General features: G+C 50.2%; 1 pseudogene; it reads left to right on the top strand.

The window, feature by feature from the left end:
- The first annotated feature begins 273 nt into the window (after positions 1-273).
- Positions 274-11,664, top strand: LOC139271168 (sorting nexin-18-like; annotated as a pseudogene).
- The last annotated feature ends 224 nt before the right edge of the window (positions 11,665-11,888 follow it).

Genomic DNA, 11,888 nt, shown 5'->3' with positions numbered 1-11,888 from the left:
CCAGGTATATAAAGGGAGGTCCCACGCAGGGTCATCGCTTCTTGGTCCTGTGAATAAAGGTTCAGGTCATGGAGTGACCTTGTCCATAGAATGTGCCCCGTGTGGATTTGTGGTATTGTGTAAGGACTTTACATTGGTGACGAGAAACGGGAATCAACGACCCACGAGAATGGCCACCAGCAGCTCAGAGGAACGGTACTGTGTTGGTGAGGACTGGGATGATTTCATTGAGAGGCTCCAGCAGAGTTTTGTCATGAAGGACTGGCTGGGAGACGCAGCGGCCGACAAGCGAAGGGCTCATCTGCTGACCAGCTGTGGACCGAAGACTTACACGCTCATGAAAGACCTGCTAGCACCCGAGAAGCTGGTGGACAAAACCTTTGAAGAGCTCAGCAAACTAATCGGTGAGCACCTCAAACCGGTGAGCAGCGTAAACATGGCTCGACACAGATCCTATGCACACCGATGTCGGGAAGGACAGAGCATGCCAGATTTCGTTGCGGACCTCTGGCGCTTGGCCAGCCTCTGTAAGTTCACAGATGCCTGCAGCGGGGAGATGCTAAGGGATTTCTTTATTGAGGGCATCAATCATGCTGGGATTTTCAGAAAGCTAATTGAGACCAAGGAATTGACCTTGGAAGCAGCGGCGTTGATGGCTCAGACTTTTATAGCGGGGGAGAAGGAAACCAAGATAATATACGTGCGCAATTCTGCCTCCAACGGATCAGGGAGTCAATATCATAAATGTGACTCAGGGCCCCGCAGGCAGGCAAGGGCAGTTCAACACACTCCAGGCAGCAATAGACCCAAAAGTAAGTCTCCAACAGAGACAATGGCAGGCTGAATGGACATTTACGCCCCCCCCCCCCCGGTGGACAATGCGGCCCGGGATGGGGCCATTGACACCCACTAACAGGGTGCTCAAGAGCAGTCAAAGGGACAATCAGTGAGGAATGCCTTGTAGCAGCTCTTTTGTTCACAACAATGGGAATCTCAGTTCATGCTGGAGGTGTGGGGGCAGACATGCTGCCAGGACTTGCAGGTTTCAACAGTTCGTCTGCAGAAATTGTAACCTCAGTGGCCATTTAGCCAGAATGTGCAAAAAGCCTGTAACCAGGCTAATATACTAGGCGGATGAACCAGATGAGGGGTCTGCGAGGCAGGATGAAGCTTGGGGCAAATCAATGGATGCTGAAGTTCAGCGTGTTCATGTGGCAAACATTCACAGCTCATATACCAAAACGCCACTTATGATGATGAAAGTCCTATTAAATGGCATCCCTGTACGCATGGAGCTGGACATGAGGGGCCAGCCAGTCACTCGTGAGTGTTCAACAATTCGAAAAGCTGTGGCCACTCAAAGCCAGCAGACCCAAACTAGAACGCATTGAGACGCAATTATGGACGTACACCAAAGAAATCATTCCAGTGCTAGGCAGTGCAATGTTGGCGGTCACACACAATGGATCGGTGAACTGGCTGCCGCTCTGGATTGTCCCGGGCAATGGTCCCGCACTGTTGGAGAGGAGCTGGTTAGCTGAGATGAACTGGAAATGGGGGGGATGTGTACGCCATGTCATCTGTGGAGCGAAGTTCATGCGAACAGGTCCGACAGCAATTTGAGTCACTATTTTAACCTGGTGTCGGGACGTTCAAAGGTACCAAAGTAGTGATACGCATCACCCCGGACGCCAGACCAGTTCACCACAAAGCCAGAGCTGTATCGTATGTGATGCGGGAGAAAATTGAGTGCGAGTTGGACAGGTTGCTGAGAGAGGGCATCATCTCGCCCGTTGAATTCAGCGACTGGGCAAGCCCCATCGTTTACATCCTAAAAGCAGATGGCTCGGTCAGGATCTGTGGCGACTACAAGGCCACTATCAACCAGGTGTCCCTACAAGACCAATACCCGCTCCCGACAGCGGAGGACCTTTTTGCCACGCTGGCAGATGGCAAGCTGTTCACCAAGTTGGACCTCACTTCAGCCTACATGACCCAAGAACTGGCTGACAAATCTAAACTACTGACTACCATCACTACGCACAAGGCACTGTTTGTTTACAACAGGTGTCCGTTTGGCATTCGATCAGCGGCTGCAATTTTTCAAAGAAACATGGAAAGCCTGCTCAAGTCCATTCCTGGAGCAATCGTATTTCAGGACGACATCCTCATCACCGGTCGTGACACCGAGGAACACCTCCACAACCTGGAGGAGGTGCGACGCCGACTGGACCGGGTAGGCCTGCGACTCAAGAAATGTGTGTTTTTGGCTCCCAAGGTCGAATTTCTGGGCAGGAGGGTTGCTGCAGACGGGATTTGGCCTACCGAATCCAAAACGGAGGCGATTCGACGAGCGCCCAAGCCCTGCAACACATCGGAGTTGCGTTCATTTCTGGACTCTTGAACTATTTCGGGAACTTTCTGCCGAACTTAAGCACATTGTTGGAGTTGCTACATGTGCTCCTGCGTAAGGGTTGCGATTGGTTTTGGGGGGACTGTCAGGGAACAGGCTTTCAATCGGGCGCGGAACCTACTTTGTTCAAATAAGTTGTTGACTCTGCACAACCCCTGTAAGAAATTGGTTCTGACATGTGATATATCGTCCTATGGGGTTGGGTGCGTGTTGCAGCAGTTTAATTCTGAGGGCCAACTCCAACCTGTGGCTTATGCCTCCAGGTCACTCTCTCAAGCTGAATGGGGATATGGGATAGTTGAGAAGGAAGCACTCGCATGTGTCTATGGGGTGAAAAAGATGCACCAGTACCTTTTTGGCAGGAGGTTCGAATTAGAAATGGACCACAAGCCGTTAACATCCCTGTTGTCCGACAGCAAAGCTGTCAATGCCAATGCTTCAGCTCGCATACAGCGATGGGCTCTCACGCTCGCTGCGTATGACTACACCATACGGCACCGGCCCGGCACTGAAATTTGCGCTGACGCGCTCAGCGGGCTTCCACTGGCCACCACTGAGAGGGCAGCGAAGCAAAGTGCTGAGAAGTTAATGGCTGTCGATGCATTTTACAGCGCAGGCTCCCCAATCACAGCCCGCCAGATCAAAATCTGGACCAACAGAGATCCCCTCCTATTCTTGATGAAGAAATGTGTCCTGACTGGGGATTGGGCGCACGCACACGGAGCATGCCCTGAGGAGGTCAGACTGTTTCACAGATGGATGGATGAGCTCTCCATCCAAGCCGACTGCCTACTATGGGGCAGCCGGGTAGTCATGCCCCAGAGGGGCAGGGAAGCATTCATCAGGGAACTCCACAGCGAGCACCCAGGCATCGTGCTGATGAAGGCCATTGCCCGGTCACATGTGTGATGGCCGGGAATTGATTCAGACCTGGAACACTGTGTTCGCAGGTGCACGACGTATGCCCAGCTAGGTAATGCCCCAGGGAGGCCCCGCTCAGCCTGTGGCCCTGGCCCACCAAGCCATGGTCACGTATTCACGTGGACTACATGAGCCCGTTCATGGGGAAGATGTTCCTCATTGTGGTTGACGCATATTCGAAATGGATCGAGTGCATCATTTTGAATTCGTGCACAACATCCACCACCGTGGAGAGTGTGCATGCGGTCTTTGCGACCCATGGCTTGCCGGACATCCTTGTTAGTGATAATGGCCCATGTTTCACAAGCTACGAATTCCGGGAGTTCATGTCGGGTAATGGCATTAACCATGTCAGGACAGCACCGTTCAAGCCAGCCTCCAATGGCCAGGCGGAACGTGCGGTCCAAATCATAAAACAAGCCATGCTCCGGATTCAAGGACCCTCCCTTCAATGCCGCCTATCGTGCCTCCTGCTGGCCTATAGGTCCCGAACGCACTCGCTCACGGGGGTCCCGCCCGCGGAGCTACTCATGAAATGAACACTCAAAACTCGGCTGTCCCTCATTCATCCAGTCCTGTCCGACATTGTTGAGGGCAAGCGCCAGTCCCAAAACGAGTACCATGACCGAAATTCAAGGGGGAGATGTATAGAAATTGATGACCCCGTATTTGTTCTCAGTCACGCTTTGGGGCCCAAATGGCTTGAGGGTACTGTAATTGTCAAAGAGGGGACTAGGATCATAGTGGTTAAACTTAACAATGGACAGATATGCCGCAAACATCTGGATCAAGTAAAAAAAGTTTCAGCATGGACACTGCGGAACCTGAGGAAGATCATGAGATGGTATTCACACCACCGCCAGTGAACGAGCAACAAGAACATTCAGCTGCATGCACAGTCCCTGCGGTCAGCCCGGACAGGCCGGAATCACCACAGAGGACAGACACGCATACCAAGGTTCAACAACCAGAGCCCCAACTGCGGCGCTCCACGAGAGAGCGCAGACCACCCGAGAGATTTAACCTATGATCCCAATAAGATGTTGAGGGGGAGGTGATGTCATGTATGTAACCTTTATGTAACAACACTGCAATACTGTATATACGTAAGAAATGCACACCTTGACCACAGGAGGTGAACTTGTGGGAGACACTCCTCACCTCGTCATCCAGGTATATAAAGGGAGGTCCCATGCAGAGTCATCACTTCTTGGTCCTGTGAATAAAGGTTCAGGTCATGGAGTGACCTTGTCCATAGAATATGCCTCATGTGGATTTATGGTATTGTGTAAGGACTTTACAGCCTCCTCCTCCAATAGCACGGCCACGGTCAGCAGGAACCTCAACTGCTTCTCCACCTTTGTCAAGTCAGGTGGTGAGGCGTATGTCCTGGGCGAGACGGCCAGCTTCGTCAAGGACGGCGACAAGATCTGCGTGGCGGCCGGCCGGCCCACATGGCCCTTAGTGGCAGGAGAACACTTACCCGTTGGCCTGCTCCATCGATGAGCCCACCAAACAGACCAAGTTCAAGGGCATCAAGAGTTACACCTCGTACTGCCTGGTGCCCAGACCCACCCAGTGCCCGGTCAACCGGCGCTACAAGCACTTCGACTGGCTGTACGGTTGGCTTGTGGGGAATTTGCCCGTCATCTTGGTGCCCCAGATCCTCGAGAAGCAAGCCACCGGCAGCTTTGAGGAGGACTTCATCTCCAAGCAGAAGAAAGAGCTGACCTGGTGGATGAACCACATGACGAGCCACCCGATGCTGGCCCGCTGCGACGCCTTCCAGCACTTCCTCACCTGCAACGACGAGAAGGCTAGGAAGCAGGGCAAGAGGAAAGCCAAGAAGGACGATGTTATGTATGTAAACCTGTAATTACCATGTCTAACCATCAGCTTATCCCCTGGAGTCCCAAGGGATCCCACAATCCCTTGGGAGCACCTGTATATAATGAGGCCTCACAGGCTGGAGAGGCACTCTGAGATCTGCAATAAAGGACTATGGTCACACTTACTTTGAGCATGCAGTATTAGTCCGACTCTTTATCCAAGACATAACAACTGGCGATGAGATGTAGATAACGAACCCCAACGCAACAATGCAAAGAACTGTGGACATCCTGGAGAAATTTTCGGAGGGAGATGATTGGGAAACCTTCGTGGAGCGACTTGACCAATACTTTGTGGCCAACGAGCTGGAAGGAGAAGGGAATGCTGCCAAACGAAGAGCGATCCTCCTCACTGTTTACGGGGCATCAACGTATGGCCTCATGAAAAACCTGTTTGCTCCAGCAAAACCCACAGACAAGTCGTATGATGAGTTGTGCACACTGGTCCGGGACCATCTAAACCCGAAGGAATGCGTTCAGATGGTGAGGTATCGGTTCTACACGTACAAGAGGAAGTGGCGAGCTACGTCGCCGAGATAAGGCGCCTTGCAGGACATTGCAAATTTGAAGGACACTTGGAGCACATACTCAGGGACTTCTTTGTACTTGGCATTGGCCATGAAGTAATACTTCGCAAACTTTTGACTGTAGAGACCCCAACCTTGAGTAAAGCCATAGCGATAGCTCAGGCATTTATCTCCTCCAGTGACAATACCAAACAAATTTCCCAGCACACTAGTGCTGCTGCAAGTACTGTGAACAATGTAACATTGTTTTCGAATCGAAATGTACATGGCAGGACTTACACGCCTGTAGCTGCACGTCCGCAGATGACTCAGAGTCCACCATCAAGGGTGGTGAATACAAGGCCATTAACACCTTGTTGGCTCTGCGGGGGTGATCATCGATTTCATTCATGCCACTTCAAAGGATACGTTTGCAAGGGCTGTGGAACAATGGGACACCTCCAACCTATGTGCAGGCGAGCTGCAAACCCTGCTAATCCTGCAAACCACCATGTAGCAGAGGAGGACAGATCCACGGTGGGTCATGATGAACCAGAGCCTCAGACTGAGGAGGCAGAGGTATATGGAGCGCACACATTTACCACAAAGTGTCCCCTGATAATGCTGAAGGTTGAATTAAATGGACTCCCGGTGTCCATGGGGCTGGACACGGGCGCAAGCCAGTCCATAATGAGTAAAAAGACTTTCGATAAGTTGTGGTGCAACAAAGCTTCAGGGCCAGTCCTGACTCCCATTCGTATCAAACTCAGAATGTACACAAAGGAACTGATTCCCGTAATTAGCAGTGCTACCGTAAAGGTCTCCTACGATGGAGCGGTGCACGATTTACCACTCTCGGGGTACCGGGCGATGGCCCCACGCTGTTCGGCAGGAGCTGGCTAGGAAAGATACGCTGGAACTGGGACGACGTCCGAGCGCTTTTGTCCGTCGATGACACCTCATGTGCCCAGGTCCTAAGCAAGTTCCCCTCGCTGTTCGAACCAGGCATCGGGAAGTTCCAAGGAGCAAAAGTGCAGTTGATTCCGGGGGCGTGACCCATCCATCACAAGGCGAGAGCGGTACCTTACATGATGAGAGAGAGGGTGGAGATCGAGCTGGACAGGCTGCAACGAGAGGGCATCATTTCGACGATCGAATTCAATGAGTGGGCCAGTCCGATCGTTCCAGTCCTCAAGGGAGATGGCACCGTCAGAATCTGTGGTGATTACAAAGTAACTATTAATCATTTCTTGCTGCAGGATCAATACCCACTATCAAAGGCAGACAACCTATTTGCGATGCTGGCGGGAGGGAAAACATTCACGAAGCTGGACTTGACCTCAGCCTACATGACGCAGGAGCTGGAGGAATCTTCGAAAGGCCTCACCTGCATCAACACGCACAAAGGTCTCTTCGTTTACAACAGATGCCCGTTTGGGATTCGATCGGCTGCGGAGATATTCCAGAGGAACATGGAAAGCTTGCTGAAGTCAGTCCCGCGCACCGTGGTCTTCCAGGACGACATCTTGGTTACAGGTCGGGACACTGTCGAGCACCTGCAGAACCTGGAGGAGGTTCTTAGTCGGCTCAATCGTGTGGGGCTCAGGCTTAAACGCTCGAAGTGCGTTTTCCTGGCGCCTGAAGTGGAGTTCCTGGGGAGAAGAATCGCAGCGGACGGCATCAGGCCCACCGATTCGAAGACGGAGGCAATCAAGACCGCACCGAGACCACAGAACGTGACGGAGCTGCGGTCGTTTCTCAGACTCCTGAATTATTTTGGTAACTTCTTACCGGGTCTTAGCACATTGTTAGAACCTCTGCACTCTTTACTGGGTAAGGGAGATGAATGGGTATGGAGTAAAATCCAAGAAAATGCCTTTGAGAAAGCTAGGAAGCTGTTATGTTCAAACAAATTGCTTGTGTTGTACGATCCATGTAAGCGTTTGGTACTAGCATGTGATGCGTCGTCGTACGGGGTCGGGTGTGTATTGCAACAAGCTAATGAATCTGGGAAATTGCAACTGGTTGCTTATGCATCCAGAAGTCTGTCTAAAGCTGAGAGGGCCTATAGTATGAACAAAAAAGAAGCGTTAGCGTGTGTTTACAGGGTAAAGAAAATGCATCAATATCTGTTTGGGCTCAAATTTGTATTGGAAACCGACCATAAGCTGCTTATATCCTTCTTTTCTGAAAGTAATGGGATAAATACGAATGCATTGGCCCGCATCCAGAAATGGGTGCTCACGTTGTCCGCATACAACTGCGGCATCCGCCACAGGCCAGGCACAGAAAACTGTGCCGATGTTCTCAGTAGGCTACCATTGCCCTCCACGGGGGTGGATATGGCACAGCCTGCAGATTTAGTTATGGTAATGGAAGCATTCGAGAGTGAGCAATCACCTGAACGAGCCAGGACCCCTTACTGTCCTTAGTAAAAAATTGTGTGCTCCACGGGAGTTGGTCTAATGCCCCATTAGAGGTGCAGGAAGAAATAAAGCCGTACCAGCGGCGCAAAGATGAAATGTTTATACAGGCAGACAGCCTCCTATGGGGCAAACGGATCGTTGTGCCAAAAAAGGGCAGGGACACTTTCATGAGTGATATCCACAGTACCCACCCAGGCATTGTAACGATGAAAGTGATAGCCAGATCCCACGTGTGATGGTCCGGTATCGATGCAGACTTAGAATCCTGTGTGCACAAATGTAATACATGTTCCCAGTTAAGCAATGCACCCAGGGAGGCGTGACTAAGTTTATGGTCTTGGCCCTCCAAACCGTGGTCTAGAGTTCATGTCGACTATGCAGACCCATTCTTGGGAAAAATGTTTTTAGTGGTTGCAGATGCGTACTCCAAATGGATTGAATGTGTGATAATGGCGGCAAGCACGTCCGCTGCCACCATTGAAAGCTTATGGGCCACGTTTGCCACGCACGGCCTGCCTGATGTCCTTGTAAGTGACAATGGGCCGTGCTTTACCAGTGCTGAATTCAAGGAGTTCATGACCCGCAATGGGGTCAAACATGTTACGTCTGCCCCGTTTAAACCAGAGTCCAATGGTCAAGCAGAACGAGCAGTTCAAACAATCAAGCAGAGCTTGAAAAGGGTAACCGAAGGCTCACTGCAGACTCGTTTATCCGGAGTGCTGCTTAGTTACCACACAAGACCCCACTCGGTCAGCGGGGTCCCTCCCGCTGAACTGCTCATGAAAAGGGCACTTAAGACAAGGCTCTCATTAGTCCACCCTGATCTACACGAACAGATAGAGAGCAGACGGCTTCAACAGAATACATATCATGATCGCACAAATGTGTCACATGAAATTGAAGTAAATGATCCTGTATTTGTGTTGAACTATGGACAAGATCCCAAGTGGATTGCTGGCACCGTTTTTGGCCAAAGAGGGGAGTAGGGTGTTTGTGGTCAAACTCGCAAATGGTCTCACCTGCAGACAACACTTGGACCAAACCAAATCAGATTTATGGACTATCCAGATTAACCCACAATAGACTCCATCTTTTTCGACCCTCCAACACACACACTAGTGGCAACCGACCCAGCGGTTGACCACGAAGCAGAACCCGTCACCCACAGCAGTCCAGCAAGGCCAGCTGCTCAGCAGCCCAGCAAAGGCTCAACAAACGACTCACCAACACCAGCATTTGCACCGAGATGATCAACCAGGGAAAGGAAGGCCCCAGATCGATTCACATTGTAAATAGTTACACTATTGACTTTTGGGGGCAGTGTTGTTATGTATGTAAACCTGTAATTACCATGTCTAACCACCAGCGAGCTTATCCCCTGGAGTCTCAAGGGATCCCCCGATCCCTTGGGAGCAACTGTATGTAAGGCGGCCTCACAGGCTGCAGAGGCACTCTGAGATCTGCAATAAAGGACTACGGTCACACTTACTTTGAGCTTGCAGTATCTCGTCCAACTCTTTATCCAAGACATAACAGACGACATGATGGGGTGCAACTTCTTCTTGACCCTCAGCACCCCGCAGAGGGCCCTCGACCTGCAATAGGTGGAAAGCAGGGTCGACGAGTTCAAAACTTTCACCAAGAGGATGGACAAGAGCGTTTTCCAGCTGAGCCACACCGCCAACGAGTTCGCGAGGAAGCAAGTGGTAGGCACCCCTTCAGGTGAGGGCCCCATGCCACTGCATTGGCTGCATTGGCGTAGTTACACCACTGATCTTGAAATAGGGGACTAAAACAGGCATTGGACCCTTTATTGGCACATGCCAAGATCCAATTGCCTGCTTTAGGTGTAGGTAAAGTGTGCTTACTTTTTTCCTTTGCCAATATGGTGGGCGGCGCACTTCCGGCCACAAATGTGCACATGCTTCCCACCCGCCATTTTGTGGGCATAGTAGTGCCCAAAAAAACGAGTACTGCCCGGCCAAATTTATAGGGTTATATTTCTGAGAGATTGAAATGTTACTGAAATGATAAAAAAAAACCTTGGCATAGTTTGTTAAGGTAAAGAACAACAGTATTTGCAGCAAGCATCTGCACATCTCGAGAAAGGGTCTTGAAAGGACTGATGGTGCTGTCTCAGTTCAGAGGATGCTGTACTTTGATATTTGTTTCACTAAATGTAATTTATTGCTTGGTTAGGAAGAAAATTGGATCAGTGTTTTTATTGCAGTCCAGGTATTCTTTTATGTTTTGATATGGAAGACTGAACATTCTCTCCATGGTCTGAGAATGACAAGAGGATCAATAATGACTTCACTTGCTGCCATGGTTCTCGACCGTCTACGCAAAAGAGAAACTGAAAAGATCAGAGTGGATGAGTCATCTGAAGACATCCTGTAACGATTTGTTTCAATGTAAGTTTAGCTGTGATCGCCATATTTGCGTTTTCATCAGCAACACTAAATTGGATAATCAGAGAAGATAAGCCTGGGTTACTATAATTGTGATACAGCAATAATATGTTTCTTGCTTGGAGTTATTTGTATTAGAGACTAAACTAACAATCTGACAAGGACGCAACAGTGCAAGCATGTCAAACTAGCTCAGCTTCAACTGCGATATCCCACTAATAAATATTGGCAGCTTTGAAAGCTTGTATTTAAATTACTTTATTTAGCAATTACTGGGTTCAAATCTGATCCTTTTCAGGAGTGCTTCTATTTTGGAGTTAGGATTGAAAAAATAAATCACAAATCTAATGCACAAAACAGACTGTGTGACTTTGAGGGTCACTACAATGGCATATCTCTCATCTCATGTTGCTTTGCAAAAATAGGCTTCTTTCCTGACAGTGGATTTCTTCTCCCCAATATTTAGGATAACTCACTATACCGGTGGTGAATTTCCACGGGGGTTCTCCCGATCGATCCACTGTAACTTCGATGTTCATGCTGGCTTCTGGGGTTTCCGTGGTTCTTCTGGCAAAATGGATGCACACAAATGGAAGAATCCCTCCCAGAAATTCACCCCCTTTATGTTCTGGCAAAGATAATTTTACTAACCAGCTGACCAAGCGCCCAATATGGCAGGCAGGAAGCATGCACCCATTTCTGGTTGGAAGTGCACCGTCCGCCATCTTAGATAAGGTGGTTGCACTGGTGTCAGGGGTGTATGTCATGAAAATTCAAAGATGGAAATAATATTGGGGGGGAAATTGGGGTTATTTGTGCCTTCCGTTAGCGCCTCCGTGGGGCACTAAAAGAAAGGGGAAATTACTTTGTGATCGAGTGCGGCGCCGATAACGACCCCCACTAAGTTCGCCGGGAGTTTAGTGGTGGCGCTAGGGCATTGCTCCCGATCTCCTGCGTGTGATTGTGACATCATCGCACCTAATTTGGCACCTCGGCACCTAATTTGGGTTTTGACCCCTGAAGCTGTGCCAGGCAATAACAGTGACAGCTTCAGGGGTCACGCACCCGGCGGCCGGCCTCTACCGGGGTGAAATTTAAGGGGGAGGTGACTAGCGCCTTCTGAACAAAGATTTCATGTGTTCTTTTCCGCTCCGGTGCCGCTTTGGACACGGAGTCGGTAGCACGACCGCTCAGCTCGGCACGCTGCTTGAATGCTGGGCTGATCGCGCAGCGTTCCTGCTCCCCGATCGTGCAGGTCTATGGGTTCCCAATATGCAGAGTATGCAGCTTGGACCTTTCCCTTTATTTCAGGGAAGAGCCCC

Source organism: Pristiophorus japonicus, chromosome 1 (genome assembly GCF_044704955.1).
Source record: "Pristiophorus japonicus isolate sPriJap1 chromosome 1, sPriJap1.hap1, whole genome shotgun sequence".
Taxonomy (NCBI): domain Eukaryota; kingdom Metazoa; phylum Chordata; class Chondrichthyes; family Pristiophoridae; genus Pristiophorus; species Pristiophorus japonicus.
Note: the sequence above shows the minus strand (reverse complement) of the source record. Positions and strands in the feature narration are given on the sequence as shown.